Source organism: Bos indicus, chromosome 1, assembly GCF_029378745.1.
Source record: "Bos indicus isolate NIAB-ARS_2022 breed Sahiwal x Tharparkar chromosome 1, NIAB-ARS_B.indTharparkar_mat_pri_1.0, whole genome shotgun sequence".
Classification (NCBI taxonomy): Eukaryota; Metazoa; Chordata; class Mammalia; order Artiodactyla; family Bovidae; genus Bos; species Bos indicus.
The window spans coordinates 68,989,114-69,007,606 of NC_091760.1; the positions used below are offsets into that span (position 1 = coordinate 68,989,114).

The window sequence follows — 18,493 nt, forward strand, 5'->3', positions numbered from 1 at the left end:
GACTAGCAAGAGGGGGAGGCCCAATACCCCTCGCCACCCCAGCTCAGCAGGAAGTAGCCAGAAAGACCTCGACACCCCTATTCCCAAAGAATTGGGCCTCCCATCTCTTGAGGGGGGAATGTTAGGTAGGTAGAATAGGGAAAAGGAGTCCAAAATGGAGGTGGCTAAAAGACAAGGAAGGTCAAAGGAAGGTCCAAGGACCAGAGTGAAAACTTCAGGCAGAACAAACAGCACTCCTGGCTAAGCCCAATTTGCATAGGGCAGGCCCAGGTGGAGGAAAAAACATATAAAAGGAGGAGCCAAAGTGCTTTCTCTCGGACTCTCTCTCCCACATGCATGCGCTCTCTCTCTCTTTCTCTCTATCACTCTCTCTCTCTCACTCTCTCTCCCTCCCTCCCCACGCACTCCTCCACTCTCTTCTCTTCAAGTCTTGGATTCTCCTGCTATCTTCTAAATAAAATAGAGCTGTAACACTGAAAAAAAAAAAAAGAAAGCATCACTACGAATAAAGCTAATGGAGGCGATGAATTCCAGTTGAGCTATTTCAAATCCTGAAAGATGATGCTGTGAAAGTACTGCATTCAATATGCCAACAAATTTGGAAAATTCAGCAGTGGCCACAGGACTGGAAAAGGTCAGTTTTCATTCCAGTCCCAAAGAAAGGCAATGCCAAAGAATGCTCAAACTACTGCACAATTGTACTCATCTCACATGCTAGTAAAGTAATGCTCAAAATTCTCCAAGCCAGCTTCAGCAATACGTGAACCATGAACTTCCTGATGTTCAAGCTGGTTTTAGAAAAGGCAGAGGAACCAGAGATCAAATTGCCAACATCTACTGGATCATCAAAAAAGCAAGAGAGTTCCAGAAAAACATCTATTTCTGCTTTATTGACTATGCCATAGCCTTTGACTGTGTGGATCACAATAAGCTGTGGAAAATTCTGAAAGAGAAGGGAATACCAGACCACCTGACCTGCCTCTTGAGAAATCTGTATGCAGGTCAGGAAGCAACAGTTAGAACTGGACATGGAGCAACAGACTAGTTCCAAATAGGAAAAGGAGTATGTCAAGGCTGTATATTGTCACCCTGCTTGTTTAACTTACATGCAGAGCATATCATGAGAAACGCTGGGCTAGAAGAAGCACAAGCTGGAATCAAGATTGCCAGGAGAAATATCAATAACCTCAGATATGCAGATGACACCATCCTTATGGCAGAAAGTGAAGAGGAACTAAAAAGCCTCTTGATGAAGGTGAAAGAGGAGAGTGAAAAAGTTGGCTTAAAGATCAACATTCAGAAAACGAAGATCATAGTATCTGGTCCCATCACTTCATGGGAAATAGATGGGGAAACAGTGGAAACAGTGTCAGACTTTATTTTTCTGGGCTCCAAAATCACTGCAGATGGTGATTGCAGCCATGAAATTAAAAGACGCTTACTCCTTGGAAGGAAAGTTATGTAGCATATTGAAAAGCAGAGACATTACTTAGCCAACAAAGGTCCATCTAGTCAAGGCTATGGTTTTTCCTGTGGTCATGTATGGATGTGAGAGTTGGACTGTGAAGAAAGCTGAGTGCTGAAGAATTGATGCTTTTGAACTGTGGTGCTGGAGAAGACTCTTGAGAGTCCCTTGGACTGCAAGGAGATCCAACCAGTCCATCCTAAAGGAGATCAGCCCTGGGTGTTTTTTGTAAGGAATGATGCTAAAGCTGAAACTCCAGTACTTTGGCCACCTCATGCGAAGAGTTGACTCATGACTGGGGGCAGGAGGAGAAGGACAGAGGATGAGATGGCTGGATGGTATCACCGACTCGATGGAAATGAGTTTGAGTGAACTCTGGGAGTTGGTGATGGACAGGGAGGCCTGGTGTGCTGTGATTCATGGGGTCGCAAAGAGTTGGACACGACTGAGCGACTGAACGGAACTGAACTGAACAAAACAAAGTACTCAGGATGAGTAGTAACTAAATACTTTAAAAGAAATAAGACTTTCTAGATTATGCAGAACAACAGTTTCTGTACTAGTGGGAAAGCTGTGATGACAGGAAGGTGCGAGGGCTTTACCTCATATCTCTTCTCCATGTTCTGATCACTTGAGATGCAAGTAAGACATGCTTTGTTTACAGAGGTCTAGTCTATATATTTGCCTGTAGATGTGAATTCCATATTAAAGGATGTTACTAATAAACCCCGGAGAAGGCAATGGCACCCCACTCCAGTACTTTTGCCTGGAAAATTCCATGGATGGAGGAGCCTGTTGGGCTGCTGTCAATGGGGTCGCACAGAGTCGGACACGACTGAGCAACTTCATTTTCCCTTTTCACTTTCATGCATTGGAGAAGGAAATGGCAACCCATTCCAGTATTCTTGCCTGGAGAATCCCAGGGATAGGGGAGCCTGGTGGGCTGCCGTCTATGGGGTCGCACAGAGTTGGACATGACTGAAGCGACTTAGCAGCAGCAGCAGCAACTAATAAATCCAGGCTGCTATGGTTTTGTCTGCTTTCAGCTCTTGTGAAGAAACAGTCTGCTGTTTGCTACTAAGTTACCTATCAAAGGAAAATTTTTTCTTTCTTTTTTTTTTTTTCCTGGAGGCTAGGAACTAAAAGAGGAATTGAAAATGTCAATGATTCTTATTGCAGAATTGTTGGGGAGAGATTTTTTTTTTTCAGAAAATTGGCTTATTTGACATTTTCAAGCACCAGAATAAATTTAATAAAAATCACAATGAATGTTTGAAAATATAAAAGTATACCAACAGTGCTCATAGATTCAAGGGAAACATGATGTTAGAAGTAGTTCAGTGGGGAGTTTAAGTAATATTTCTAACTTTAACCCTAAATAAGACTAGTAGCAAAACATCTGTTAGGTGTCATGTTACTTGTAGATACTTGACATAAAAAAAATTAAGTGAATTAGAAATCAATTCACATTATCCTAAAAATTTCAACCAAAGACAGAAGAAATCAAAGTATTCAAATTTTGGTTAATAGAAAGGAGTTTTCTGTAAGTCGGAGAAAAATCAACCTTTTTAACATTTGCTAAGTAACAACCATCTGTGGGGCAAACTTCCTCACTGATGGTGACTATAAGAATTTGAAGAGAAATACACAATGGAATATTACTCAGTTATTAAAAAGAATGCATTTGAGTCAGTTCTAATGAGGTGAATGAAACTTACTTCACCCTATTTTACAGAGTGAAGTAAGTCAGAAAGAAAAATACCAATACAGTATATTAACGCATATATATGGAATTTAGAAAGATGGTAACGATGACCCAAATGCAAGACAGCAAAAGAACAGATATAAAGAACAGACTTTTGGACTCTGTGGGAGAAGGTGAGGGAGGGATGATCTGAGAGAATAGCATTGAAACATGTATATTACCATATGTGAAATAGATGACCAGTCCAAGTTTGATGCATGAAGCAGGGCACTCAAAGCTGGTGCACTGGGACAAACCAGAGGGCTGGGATGGGTGGGGGGTGGGAGCGGGGTTTGGGATGGAGGACACATGTACACCTGTGGCTGATTCATGTCAATGTATGGCAAAAACCACCACAATATTGTAAAGTAATTAGCCTCCAATTAAATCAATTAATTTAAAAAAAAAGAAAAAAGAATTTGAAAAGAAAATTAAAAATTTTCTGCATGTAGTTATTTCAACACAAAATTTGGTATAAAGCAAAATCATGATTAGAAAATGAGCTTTATTTCTCTTTAAAAAGTTTTAAAATCTATTTTATTTAAAGTTTTATTGAGAGTAAACATTCAATATCTTCACTCTCACTGTGTAACTTATTCTTGAAATTATATGATAAAACTATATTGGATTTTTCTTAAGCTCCATATAGACCTGCCAAAACCCTACAGTGTACCCCAGTGTGCTTTACGAAGATTTCTGTATGCCATGATATTGAAAAAGGTTGGGAAGCTCTGATGTAAAATCTGGTTTCAAGTACTTTGGTTAAAAAACTTTTGTTTAAAAACCGTTTGTTTCGTTGTTTTAAGATTATGTGTTATGGAAGAGATGCTGATGATTATTAAAATCAATTTCTGGTAAAAGCTGAGATTTATATTACGTATATGTATGTGTGTGTGTGTCACTCAATCATGTCTAATTCTGCAACCCCAGATACTGTAGCCCACCAGCCTCCTCTGTCCATGGCATTCTCCATGCAAAAACACTGGAATGGGTTGCCATTTCCTCCTCCAGCGGATCTTCCTGACCCAGGGATCAAACCCGGGTCTCCTGGATTGCAGGCAGATTCTTTACCAATTGTGCCACTAGGGAAGCCCCATATATTTAGAGAGAGAGAAAGTGAAAGTGTTAGTTGCTCAGTTTACCATCTGAGCCACCAGGTAAGTCAATGTATACATATACATAATTTATATATATAACTTATACAATTTTAAAAGAATGTAATTAGAAAGGGAACTATAAAAATACTGGTTGTTAACGGAACAATTCACTTCCAAGTTAAATTACTCAGCTGAAGTATTGATTAGAAGCCATCAAAAAAGTTTGAGATAAATTAGCAAAACAGATAAACTTCTTTTAATCACAGAGAAATAGTGTCCTCAGAGTGTCACAAAGGCCGAAAACATCTAGTACTAATGCTCAAAATTCTCCAAGTCAGGCTTCAGCAATACATGAACCATGAACTTCCAGATGTTCAAGCTGGTTTTAGAAAAGGCAGAGGAACCAGAGATCAAATTGCCAACATCTGCTGGATCATTGAAAAAGCAAGAGAGTTCCAGAAAAACATCTATTTCTGCTTTATTGACTATGCCAAAGCCTTTGACTGTGTGGATCACAAGAAACTGTGGAAAATTCTGAAAGAGATGGGAATACCAGACCACCTGACCTGCCTCTTGAGAAACCTGTATGCAGGTCAGGAAGCAACAGTTAGAATTGGACATGGAACTGATTCCAAATAGGAAAAGGAGTACGTCAAGGCTGTATATTGTCACCTTACTTATTTAACTTATATGCAGAGTACAGCATGAGAAATGCTGGGCTGGAGGAAGCACAAGCTGGAATCAAGATTGCCAGGAGAAATATCAATAACCTCAGATATGCAGATGACACCATCCTTATGGCAGAAAGTGAAGAGGAACCAAAAAGCCTCTTGATGAAGGTGAAATAGGAGAGTGAAAAAGTTGGCTTAAAGCTCAACATTCAGAAAACGAAGATCATGGCATCTGGTCCCATCACTTCATGGGGAATAGATGGGGAAACAGTGGAAACAGTGTCAGACTTTATTTTTCTGGGCTCCAAAATCACTGCAGATGGTGACTGCAGCCATGAAATTAAAAGATGCTTACTCCTTGGAAGGAAAGTTATGACCAACCTAGACAGCATATTAAAAACAAGAGACATTACTTTGTCAACAAAGGTCCATCTAGTCAAGGCTATGGTTTTTCCTGTGGTCATGTATGGATGTGAGAGTCAGACTGTGAAGAAAGCTGAGCACAGAATTGATGCTTTTGAACTGTGGTGTTGGAGAACACTCTTGAGAGTCCCTTGGACTGCAAGGAGATCCAACCAGTCCATCCTAAAGGAGATCAGTCCTGGGTGTTCATTGGTAGGACTAATGTTGAAGCTGAAACTCCAATACTTTGGCCACCTGATGCGAAGAGCTGACTCATTTGAAAAGACCCTGATGCTGGGAAAGATTGAGGGCAGGAGGAGAAGGGGATGACAGAGGATGAGATGGTTGGATAGCATCACCGACTTGGTGCACATGGGTTTGGGTGGACTCCGGGAGTTGGTGATGGACAGGGAGGCCTGGCATGCTGTGGTTCATGGGGTTACAAAGAGTCAGATATGACTGAGTGACGGAACTGAACTGAAAGAAAGTAAGAGCCAAGGGAAAGAAAGAGCAGCATCTATCATTGGCAGCAACTCCTTTCCTGAGGAGGCAGGATAAGGCAGGGTAACTCTGCATTAGTTTATGAACAGGAGCTGGGATGCCCTTAGGAGAATTGAAGTTGTTTTCTGAAGCTAGAAGAGGGAGGGGATCTTTAAGATTTCTGTAAAGAATTTGCCTATGATGTAGGAGACCCGGCTTCAATCCCTGGGATGGGAAGATCCCCTGGAGGAGGGAATGGCAACCCACTGCAGTATTCTTGCCTGGAAAATTCCATGGACAGAGGAGCCTGGAGGGCTACAGTCCATGGGGTCACAAACAGTTGGACATGACCGAATGACTAACCCTTTCATAAAACACCAAAGCATGAACATATATTTAAAGATGGTCATGTGATTCTAAGATTTAAGTAAACTGAGTGAGTTTGAAAGAACCAGAAAAGTAGGCTCATATCAAGTTAGACTTAATCTCACAGGCAATCACATTTGGACCTAGGCTGATCTTTAAGCCTCACTCCGTTTTTATTTTAATAAAACAATAACATCACAAAACTAATCGTTCAGTTGCAAGATCATTCAGGGCAGCACACTCCATTCTTGTACCACCTCTACTCTCTAGATCCTTCACGCCTGCTTCTGTGTTGATCTTTGCCATGCCCCCAAGAACACACTTCTAGTTCTTATTTAATCTCCAGGTAATGACTCTCCCCTCAAGCCTGAGTCCCACTCAACTGTTTTCCTCACTCCCAGTAGATGAAGCAATTTCCTACTTGAGATCAAGGATGTCAGAAAGAAGTCACACTGCCGTTCGCTGCCAACTCAGCCTATATCTTTGACCTCATAGTCTTTCCTCTGCTGCTTGAGCTCTTAGTTCTTGTCTTGTCCAAGACCTGAGGAACCAGCGTTTGACCCTCTCCATTCTTTAGAAAAGTTTCTTCTTTCCACTTACCTGGCACCTTTTCTTCCATCAGGAAGCATGTCTTCTGCTATCCAGGATGCTGATAAATCCACTTAATAAATTCTTTATTTCAAATATTGCATTTTGATTTCTAGAATATCTGTTATTTTTATACACACAATTTCTGTGTTGGAATTCTCCACTTTCAGCCATTTATACATCTTTTCCTTTATTTTCCTGAACGTATTATTTAGAGTTATTTTACAGTCAACAAGTTCTGATAACTCCAGTGGCTGAATTTCCCTGTGGATATCCTCTTTGATGTCTATTTTTCTTCTTGATTACTAGACACATTTTCATGCTTCTTTGTATTTTTTTTTTATTTTATGTCAGACCTTATGTAAAAACGAAAGGGTTTGGGGTGACTTAAATTTCTAATCTGTCATGCCAGAGCTGTTTGACTACCAAGGCTTGCCGGCAGTCCTGAGTCTACATCCAAAGTTGGCAAAGGTCCACTGGGAAGAAAATGACTTACCATGAGTTCACTTTGGAAGGGTTTGGCAAATTCAGATTCCTTCTGGAATTTGAATTAATCTAGTACCCATTGCTTCGAAAGCTCTCTGATGTATTTACAATATTTTTAAAAATAATTTTTCTAGATTTTTATATTTGTTGCAGTGGGTGGCTTGAGCTGCTGCAATCTACTATATTCTAACTGGAAGTGGATACTTTTTCTGTGCTGATGACTGCCAAATCCCCAGTTGTAAACTCTCAACCATGCAACAGTCATATCCACCAGCTTCCTACTGTAGAGTTCTTCTTTCCCATAAAAGCATCCAAAATGAACTTCTTTTACTCCCTCAATTGTATTAGTCGGATACATCATGGCCAGTTTTTATTTATCCTTCTCTTTCATTCCCCACTTTAGTCCTGGTGAACTTAAAAAAAAAATCTGTCTAGAAAATAAAAAGGAACATCTTTTCCAAAAATAGGAAGGGACTTAATCTGACTTATAGTCCAATATGGGGCTTCCCATGTGGCACAGTGGTAATGAATTTGCCTGCCTGCCAATGCAGGAGACATAAGAGATGTAGGTTTGATCCCTGGGTCAGGAAGATTCCCTGGAAGAGGAAATGGCAACCCACTCCATCATTCTTGCCTGGGGTTGCAAAGAGTTGGACACGCCTTAGCACTAATTGATGCACAAAGAGGTGAAGTGGTTGGCACAAGCTCACAGTTTCTGTTGAAGCTGAATCAAAAATTCAGGTCTCCTTCATTGCTTTTCCCACACTACACCACACTACCTCTCTCAGAATAAGGCCATTTAAACATCATGGATTTTCTCTAGGACAATCCTAGTTTCAGAAATTATGTTTGACTCTTTCCATAAATCACTGAAATATCATGGATATTCCCATTTGCATCATGAAAAGTACATTTTCAGTGGAACAAAACTTTTACTTGTCAGAGTATGTCCTAATTTTTTGTCCTGAAAATATGATTATTGTCTCATTAGCCATATTCTGCACAGTTGCAAATAATGGAAGCGTTCCCAGCATTAAGAGGGGCTTGAAAGTCAATGTTTTCAATGGGCTTCCCTTTGAAAGCCCTTTGGCTTTCAGATGATGGCTCAGATGGTAAAGAATCCACCTGCAATCCAGGATACCTGAGTTTGATCCCTGGGTAGGGAAGATCCCCTAGAGAAGGGAATGGCTACCCAATCCAATATTCTTGCCTGGAGAACTCCATGGACAGAGGAACCTGGTGAGCTACAGTCCATGGGGTCGAAAACAGTCAGACACAACGGAGTGATCAACATTTTCACTTTCTTTAAAGTCAATGAAGTTTCCTTATCTCATTTAATCCTTACAGCAATCTATGAGTAGGTAGGTTCTAATATTATAATCATTTTCCAACGCCAGGAAATTAAGATTTAGTTTTTTCAGATAAAATGCCTTAACCACTCATGTCATCACATCACTCTCTAAAGCTTTTATTGGATCTTCATTTCTTTTCTCATCAAAATGATGCCCTGTCTGACTTTCAAGCCCTCCATGATTTGTCTTATTCTTATTAGCTTGCCTCTCCAACTTTATTTCACAGAAGTCTGGATCTTTTTCTACCCTGGGCCAACCCCTGGATCAAGTCAACCCAGCATTTGGATGCCAGCAGCAATATTGCTAAGGGCAGTCCTATTTGACCTTGTCCCTTTTTTTTGAATAGTGGTTCTTGGCTCTGTTATTAGCAGATTTCTCAAAATTGCTTATATATCATGCTAGTACATTTTGAAAGTTAAAAGCTCCACATGAAGCGAAGTGAAAGTTGCTCAGTCGTGTCCAACTCTTTTCAACCCCGTGGACTATACAGTCTCCATGCCAGGATACTGAAGTGGGTAGCCTTTCCCTTCTCCAGGGGATTTTCCCAAACCAGGGATTGAACCCAGGTCTCCCGCATTGCAGGCGGATTCTTTTACCAGCTGAGCCACAATTATCTAACAAGTGAATAGTTACCTCTTTCAATGCGTCTTAACTTAGCCATGTTCATATTTCAAAGAATCTTTCCATGTTCATATCATGGTCCACAAGCCCAGGGATACCATTTATAGACTTGTGTGTTAACTGTGATCCCTAATCACAGCTATGGAGCTTATGAAACTCACAAGAGAAGTCCCTTCCTCCTCTAGGAACACACACCCTCCACCCTGATTTGGGGACCTGTCAGACAAACCTGGGGCCTTTCATAAGTGTATGAGAGTCTCCATTTCCTTGAGTGAAGACTGTTTCCCACATCCACATCATTTCCATCCTTTTACCTGTTCTCCCTCTTCTGATTTTCATCATAGCATCCCTATGATCCAGGGACTCAAAGTAAGCAAAGGTTATGAGGGGTGAATGCACCATAGTTTTCAACAAAAGGTCAGGGCTACATTTCTCTCTTTCCACTACCATTCCTGATGATATTTAACACTGTATTCGGCTTTTCCAACACAAAATACAGGGCTGCTGTCCTTCAGAGACCCCACAGGGCAGATCAAACTCGAATGAAGAGGCCTTCTGACCATGAAACAGGAGACCAGGACTCTGGTCCTGGGCCTATCTTTGACTAATTATGTGATCCTGGGCAAACAATTAATCCAATAACAGCTTATGTGTCAGGAGTAGCACTAAATAAATACTGGCATACAGAAATAAATGAGTCACACACCCTGCCCTCAGAGCACTCATAGGCCAAAGGAAGAGACTAATAGGAAAATCAGTGATTAAAATAGGGTACAATAAGTGTCAAGATGCAGATATAAAAGAACAAAATCTCCTTGATGAGGCATCTTACTAATCTGGAGGCTAGATAAGGTGGTCAGAAAATACTTCCAAAATAGTGATGATATTTGAACAGAGACTTGGATAAGCCTGGTTTGTTTACTGCTGTCATTCCCAGTCCCAGAACAGTGCCAGGTACAGAATAGGTTCCTGATAAGAGCAAGGAGAGAATTCTCTGTGGCTAGGACTAGACAAAAGTATAGAGGTGTCAAAAAACAGAGAGAGTTCAGGGAAATGTAATTATGGAGGACTAGCCAAGTGGCAAAAGGGGGAATGGTTGGGCCTAAGGCTGAAAATACAGCCCAACACCAGAATATAAGAGGCCTGGTTTGCCATGGCAAGGCTTTCGAACTTTATCTTGAAGGCAGTAGGGAGCTACTAGAAGATTTAAGCGCTGGAGTCACTCAAACAGATTTTGGTGTTCGCATTATGCTCCAGTTATCAATTGATTGCCTCTCTGCTCCAAATTCACCCGCACTGCCTCCTCATCAAAAACTTGTCTTTTAGATCGGTCTCCTTCGCTGCCTGGCATAATGTTAAGCTTTATCAGTAGAGGGCGCTGGAGGGATACTCGAGGAGGAAGGGACTTCTCTCCTGGGTTCCACAAGTTCTTCCCACTAGGCTCCAGGAATGGGCAGTTTCCCCAGTGCAAGGATCCGCAGTGCACAGCTTCTCCAGCATCTGCAGCATACAATCTCTTAAATGCCCAATGGCTGTAGTGCACAGCAGTCAGCAGCGCCCAGTGGCTGGCTGCTTCTCCTGGCACCTCTCTTGGGAGGTTTGCAGCAGAGTCGGAGAAGGCAATGGCACCCCACTCCAGTACTCTTGCCTGGAAAATCCCATGGACGGAGGAGCCTGGTGGGCTACAATCCATGGGGTCGCTAAGAGTCAGACACGACTGAGCGACTTCACTTTCACTTTTCACTTTCATGCATTGGAGAAGGAAATGGCAACCCATTCCAGTGTTCTTGCCTGGAGAATCCCAGGGATGGGGGAGCCTGTTGGGCTGCCGTCTATGGGGTCGCACAGAGTCGGCTATGACTGAAGCAAATTAGCAGCAGCAGCAGGGGTCGCAAAGAGTCCAACACGACTGAGCGACTGAACTGAACTGAACTGAACAGCCAGTGTACTGTCACCTTTTCGTGGCTTCTTTGGCCTCCCAGACAGTGGATTTCTGGCTGCCTGGCACCTCCACTTCTCTGCCATCTAATGAGCTGTGTCCACACCCTCTGTAACACACTCTTAGGAGGTCATCTCTTTCTTAGGTGATCCATCTCAAAGGTAGTGACCGCTTCTTAAATCTGTGATTCCTGTACTCTTTGGATCTTTATGTCCTGCTAACCAATCTTCCATTACCCCAATCGATTATAGTTAAAAATTTGTTACATTGAACTTTGTTAAATTGTTGTATGATTTCTTTCTCTTTGCTGGACTCTGAAACACACATTGACTGAAAGCTGCTGAGATGCACTGAAGAGAGTGGAGTGAAGTCTTACACAAGGAGCCTGGTTAGGAGACCATGGCAGCACTTTGGGAAAAACTCTGGAGAGCATCCTTGCCTTGAAAAACAATTGCAACTGGGAGGGACATGAGAGACAGGAGATACAGGACTTGGTAACCACTGGGAGAGATGGATGAGAAGAGAGAAAAGTTTAGGGTGACTCCCTTCAAGCATTGATGACTGGGTAGATGGTGACACCACAGTAGAAATAGTGAACATTGAAGGAAGGACAGGTCAAAGTCCTCTCCCACGTCCCCATCGGACTCTCAGGACTTCCATGCACTTTTGAGTCACAGAGACTTAGGATCATAGCTCCTTAGGGTGGAAAGGAGTCTGAAGACCAATGTTTTCTTTTGGGCACTGTGGATTATTTATTCATATCTGATAAAAAATAATGGGGAAAGATCCATTCTATCTTAACATTCCATTATTCCAGTGCTTTGTGAAGTTCTTTTCCATTCTTAAAGCTCTCATTATGCAAGGCCTTCCTAAATTATCCATCCATCCCAGCCCTGCCTCCTCAAATCTTAAAATTCAACAGATTTCCTCTTATACCTCTCAATGTGAAATGGCAGGCCAACACATACATGCTAAAGAACATAGGTCTTACTGAATATGAAATATACATTTGTTTTTGCAATTTCCCATTTGGTTTTATTGGCGTGGGCTAAACAGGGCCTCAAAAATTTAAACAAAAGCCCGCAATTACCTGAATGAAAGGCTTCAGACACCAGAATCTCAGGAGGAGGGTCTATGAACAACTTTTAGAACCAAGGACCAGGAACTGTATGTATTTGTTTGGGTTTGGAATAGATGATGGGTTTTGGACACATGGTTACCCTTGCCTGGACACACTTCTCATCATTTCATAGGTTCTTCAGGTCTGAGTTCGGTTTTTCCTGACCTCTCTCTGTTACCTTATACCTTCTCAGAGCACCCCTTACTCACTTCTCCTTGGCAACACTTGACTAATTTTACATTATTTGTGTCATTTTTTTTTTTTTATGAACAACTGCTATTCCCAATAGACTGTAAACTGGAGGGCAGGCACTTTCTGTTCACAATAGAATCCCTGCTGCCAAACCTGGTGCCTGGAATACAGACATTACTCAATATATATGAGGAAAATGAATGAATGATAGCATGAATGAATGATAGCAGTTTATATAAAGTATTAGTCATGTCCTTTGGTCCTCATGGCAACTCCTTCATTTTTGTTGTTCAGTTGCTAAGTCATATCTGACTCTTTGCGACCCCATAGACCACAGCACTCCAGGCTTGCCTCTCCTCCATTATCTCGCAGGGTTTGTTCAAATCCATGTCCATTGAGTTGGTGATGCCATCCAACCATCTCATCCTCTGTTGCCCTCTTCTTCTTCTGCCCTTAATCTTTCCAGCCTCAGGGTCTTTTCCAGTAAACTCTTTGCATCAGGTGGCCAAAGAATTGGAGCTTCAGCTTCAGCAACCCTTCCAATGAATATTCAGGGTTGACTTCCTTTAGGATGGACTGGTTTGATCACCTTGCAGTCCAAGGGACTCTCAAGAGTCTTCTCCAGCACCACAATTCGAAGGCATCAATTCTTTGGCCTCCAGCCTTCTTTATGGTCCAACTCTCACATCTGTACATAACTACTGGAACAACCACAGCTTTGACTATACAGACCTGTTTTGGACACAGTTTTACTCCCTCCATAGGTATTGTTATATCCATGTTAGAGAAGAAAAAGCCGGGGTTTGGATAGTCAATGGGAGGATCTGATTCCAGATTTTGTGTTTCCAAATCACTGCCCCCGTGTAAGAAATCATAAAATGGTAGTCTGGGTACAAAATATACATATAGTTTGGGTAGAGAGCAATAATCACCCATGGTTACCTTCTCCTAAAGATCGCAGTCCCCTCTTTTGGCTCTGTGAACAGGAAGGGTTCAGAATCCAGGTGGGCCCATCGGGCAGGACTCTTCCCTCAGACCTGAGCCACCGTTGGGGTGTTCAGGGTGCTCCCCTCCCTCCACTTCCCCTGGGGGTGGCTACCTGAGGCTTGCTCCCAAGTGGGCTATCCGGCACCGGGCGACACCTGGCGCCTGGCTTCAGGCGGGAGGTGTGGAGAGAGATCCACCGCCTTGCACCTTCGGCGTGCCGGCGGGCGGAAAGCAGCCGAATGTGAGCGGGGTAGGGCGGCACCTGCCTCAGCCAGGAGCACAGGAGAGGAGCGGTGGGGCCTGGCTTTGTTAGCGCTTCGCCTTCGCCTGGCTACGCCGACGCCCGCTGCGCTGCCTGGCAACCGCGGGGCGGGGTGCTGGCACCACCTCACAGAGCCTCCCCTGCCCCCGCCCGCTCCCGCGTGGCCCCCGCCCCGCCCCCTCTGCCGCTGCCCCTGAGGAGTCTGGGTTCCTCAGGTTTCGCCGGGGCCAGGCTGGGGGACCTAGATCTGCTTAGGAACAGACGGCCTAGCGGTTTAAGGATGAGGCTGGGGGCTTTGAGAAACCTTGGGGAATGTGTAGCACTTTACAGGCTTTTTTATGTTAGCGGAAGTGGAGGAGTTTTCAGTGCTGTCTTTGGCTTGTGGAAAGAGAGCAAGTGAGGAGAAGCCCTGGGGAACGATTGTCAGAAACGCTTCTTGCAGTGACCCCCCCCCCACCCCCCCCACCCCCTCCCCCCGCCGTTTTCAAACGTCTTAACTCGCTCAATCCTTACAGTCACTCCATGAGGCAAACACCCTTATTATCTTCATTTTACAGAGAAAACAGCACAGAGCAGTCAAGTAACTTGCCCAAGATCACAGCAGGTGATAGGGTTAGGGTTTGTACTTAGATTCAGTGTTCCAGACTTCTCCCTTTTAACCTCTGTAATGATCAGAGAGGGGGATGGAGCTGGTGTGGATAGAAACAGAGCTCGAGGTGCTGAAGGTAACAGGGCAAGAAGGAAAATATTCAGGCTTAGAATGGCCTCAAAGTCTCACAGTGACTCTGGAAGTAGGTATTCACCTTCATTTTAGGAATAAGAGACAGATTTAAAACGTTGAGTAACTTGCCTATGGTCAGACCACTGGCCATGAGACCAAATTTGACTTCAGGTCTTGTGATTTTAAGATTTTTCTTTTTTAGGTGCCCAAGGAAGCAAGAAAAGCCTTTTTGCTCTCTACTATAACCCTTGTCTGTCATTTCATACCCATTTTTCAGGTGCCCATTGTGTCATCTAATCTTTCAGACCAGTGTACTGGTTTAAATCAATGAGTTAGTTCATTTAGTTAGTTCAAAGCTTTCTGCAATTGTGAGTGAAAACTGTTGTCTCTCCTTAAAGCAATTTCAAGCATGGATGAGCAAGTGGGGGAGCTGGAGCCTCTGAAAGCAGAGGGCTTTCAGAGCCTGCTGTCATCCATTTGTGAAGGGTCCAGTCTGTTGGCATTTGTCAGGGTCTTACAGGTCCTTGCACACCTGGAGAATTCTAGATGACTTCAGGATGGCCACTTGTCCACAGGAAAGAATAGGAGATAAAGGATACAGAATCACTGGCCATCACCCGCTTTCCTGCTCCCTCTGCGGAGGGACCACCAGATTCTGGTGAAGGCATCTGCTAAGCAGTGTATGCCTTGGGCTTGGACAGGGAGGCTGGGGATTTGAGGGCTGTAGGTGCATCTTTCAGGAGAAAAAAAATGCTGTGGTCACTGGGGTCCATTCTGTGTGTGCACAAGAGAAGGTGTGATGTGTCTTTCCTGCTTTCATGCAGGGTAAATGATACAGAAAAGAATTTGACTCTTTGCCGTATGAGGGCAAACAAGAAGGTTGCAGTGTGTAAGCCTTGATTTGGGCTCTCACAGGGACTGAGTCGGCCAGACCTTTGATCTTAGACTTCTCAGCCTCCAGAACTGGGAGTGTTAGGTAGTTAGAATAGGAAAAAGGAGTTCAAACTGGCAGTGGCTAAAAAAACAGACAAAGGGAGGAAGCCCATGAAAAAGAAACAAAGGAAAAGTCCGCAGACCAGAGTGAGAACCTCAGGTGAAACAAACACTCGCCCTTCCTATCAACGAGCCTATACTCAAGCCTTGAGAGTGTTCTATGCTTTGTTTGTTGTTGTTGTTCAGTCACTCGCTCAGTCGTGTCTGATTCTGTGACCCCACGGACTGCAGCACTCCAGGCTTCCCTGTCCTTCACCATCTCCCGGAACTTGCTCACTCATTTCTATTGAGGCAGTGATGCTATTCCATCATCCTCTGTTTACTGAATAAAACTCTAAGCTGTAACCAAGCTGTAACACTTGCCCATTGTTTCAAATCTTTGTTGCAGTGAGACTGAACTGAGGAAATTACACACTCTCCCCACAGGATAAATAAATTTCTGTTTTTTAGGCCACCCAGTCTATGGTATATTGTTATAGTAGCCTAACATTCTGCATCCAGTTCCAATATGTGCAGTTTTCCCCTCCACACCACCAAGCAGTTCTCTGACACCATCTACATCTGTAGGGTGTTCTACAGTTTCACTCAATTCTGAGGCTGTCTACCCAGAGATAGCATCAGGTTGCACAGGTAAGGGCTCAGTCCTGTGCAACTTGACTGAGCAAGTCAGTCAGTTCAGTCGCTCAGTCGAGTCCAACTCTTTGCAACCCCATGAATTGCAGCATGCCAGGCATCCCTGTCCATCACCAACTCCCAGAGTTCACTCAGACTCACGTCCATCGAGTCAGTGATGCCATCCAGCCATCTCATCCTCTGTCGTCCCCTTCTCCTCCTGCCCCCAATCCCTCCCAGCATCAGAGTCTTTTCCAATGAGTCAACTCTTCACATGAGGTGGCCAAAGTACTGGAGTTTCAGCTTTAGCATCATTCCTTCCAAAGAAATCCCAGGGCTGATCTCCTTTAGAATGGACTGGTTGGATCTCCTTGCAGTCCAAGGGACTCTCAAGAGTCTTCTCCAACGCCACAGTTCAAAAGCATCAATTCTTTGGTGCTCAGCTTTCTTGACAGTCCAACTCTCACATCCATACATGACCATTGGAAAAACCATAGCCTTGACTAGATGGACCTTGGTTGGCAAAGTAATGTCTCTGCCTTTCAATATGCTATCCAGGTTGGTCACAACTTTTCTTCCAAGGAGTAAACGTCTTTTAATTTCATGGCTGAAGTCACCATCTGCAGTGATTTTGGAGCCCAAAAAAATAAAGTCTGACACTGTTTCCACTGTTTTCCCATCTATTTCCCATGAATTGATGGGACTGAATGCCATGATCTTCATTTTCTGAATGTTGAGTTTTAAGCCAACTTTTTCACTCTCCTCTTTCACCTTCATCAAGAGGCTTTTTAGTTCCTCTTCACTTTCTGCCATAAGGGTGGTATCATCTGCATATCTGAGGTTATTGATATTTCTCCTGGCAATCTTGATTCCAGCTTGTGTTTCCTCCAGCCCAGCATTTCTCATGCTGTACTCTGCATATAAGTTAAATAAGCCAGGTGACAATATACAGCCTTGGCGTACTCCTTTTCCTATTTGGAACCAGTCTGTTGTTCCATGTCCAGTTCTAACTGTTGCTTCCTGACCTGCATACAGGTTTCTCAAGAGGCAGGTCAGGTGGTCTGGTATTCCCATCTCTTTCAGAATTTTCCACAGTATCTTGTGATCCACACAGTCAAAGGCTTTGGCATAGTCAATAAAGCAGAAATAGATGTTTTTCTGGAACTCTCTTGCTTTTTCGATGATCCAGCAGATGTTGGCAATTTGATCTCTGGTTCCTCTGCCTTTTCTAAAACCAGCTTGAAAATCTGGAAGTTCACGGTTCACATATTGCTGAAGCCTGGCTTGGAGAATTTTGAGCATTACTTTACTAGCGTGTGAGCTGAATGCAATTGTGCGGTAGTTTGAGCATTCTTTGGCATTGCCTTTCTTTGGGATGTTTGTCTCAAATTCAGGTTGTCACCTGTGCTTCTGACCAACTGTCTATAAATCACAGGACCCACAACCCTCCCCTTGGGTTCAATTAATTTGCTAGAGCAGCTCACAGAACTCAAGAAACCAGTTTACTCACTTAATCAGGATCATTACAAAGGTTATTAAAGGATATAGATCAACAGTCAGATGAGAGATGCATAGAGTGAGGCCCAGAAGAAAGGGGCTTCTGTCCCTGTGCAGTCTGGTGCCCAGCTCCATGGCACGTGGATGCATTTTGGTTCATCAGCCTGGAAGCTCTCTGAACTCTCTCCTTTGGGGATTTTATGAAGGGTTCATTACATAGGCATGTTTGATAAAATTATTACCCATCACAGGTGAGTGATTCAACCCCTAGCCCCTTTCCCCTCCTCAGGGGTCTGGGGAGTGGGACTGAAATTTCCAATTCTCTAATGACATGTCTAGTTCTTCTGGTAAACAGCCTCCATCCTTTGGTGACTTTCAAAAGTCACTTCATTAACATAACAAAAGTCACCATGGTCATTCTTATCACCTAGGAAATTCTACTTCTTTACAGATTTGAATGATTAAAAGAAAAAATAAAAGAGGACCATTCATCACTGGGGAGGTGAGGCCAACAAGGCACTTCCCTTCTTGACACTCATGACTGTTGTGGGAGCTTTGAGTCTCCTCAGTACCACCCCCAGCCTACATGGCATCTCTGTACATTAGAAAAAGGTGTGTCGGGCTTGTGTCAGGCAGAGTCCTCGGACAAAGGAACTGACAAGTGGGGCGGGAGCTGGACTTCAGCCTATTTTCCACCTCAGAAAACGGCCTGGTTTTCTTGTCTGCGGAACCTTCTGTTTCTATCCCACGTGTTTCTTCTAAATAGGCACACCATGCCTTCCCACCCCAACATCTCTCCCCCCGCAAAAAGAAAAGAGAACCTTGGTTTTCTCTACTTTTCCTTCTGTCCATAGGAGAGTAGAAGTCTGTCTCTGTGTGGATGACTCAAAGTTATGCC

General features: G+C 43.4%; 1 protein-coding gene across 1 annotated transcript in view; it reads right to left on the bottom strand.

Annotated features, from left to right (window-relative positions):
- ROPN1 (rhophilin associated tail protein 1) overlaps window positions 1–13,846 on the bottom strand; it is a 35,113-nt gene extending 21,267 nt beyond the window's left edge. Inside the window, exon 1 of the mRNA XM_019956762.2 lies at window positions 13,623–13,846. The gene's annotated coding sequence lies outside the window, so the exon portion shown is untranslated. The remainder of the gene's footprint in view (window positions 1–13,622) is intronic.
- Between the last annotated feature and the right edge of the window lie 4,647 nt (window positions 13,847–18,493).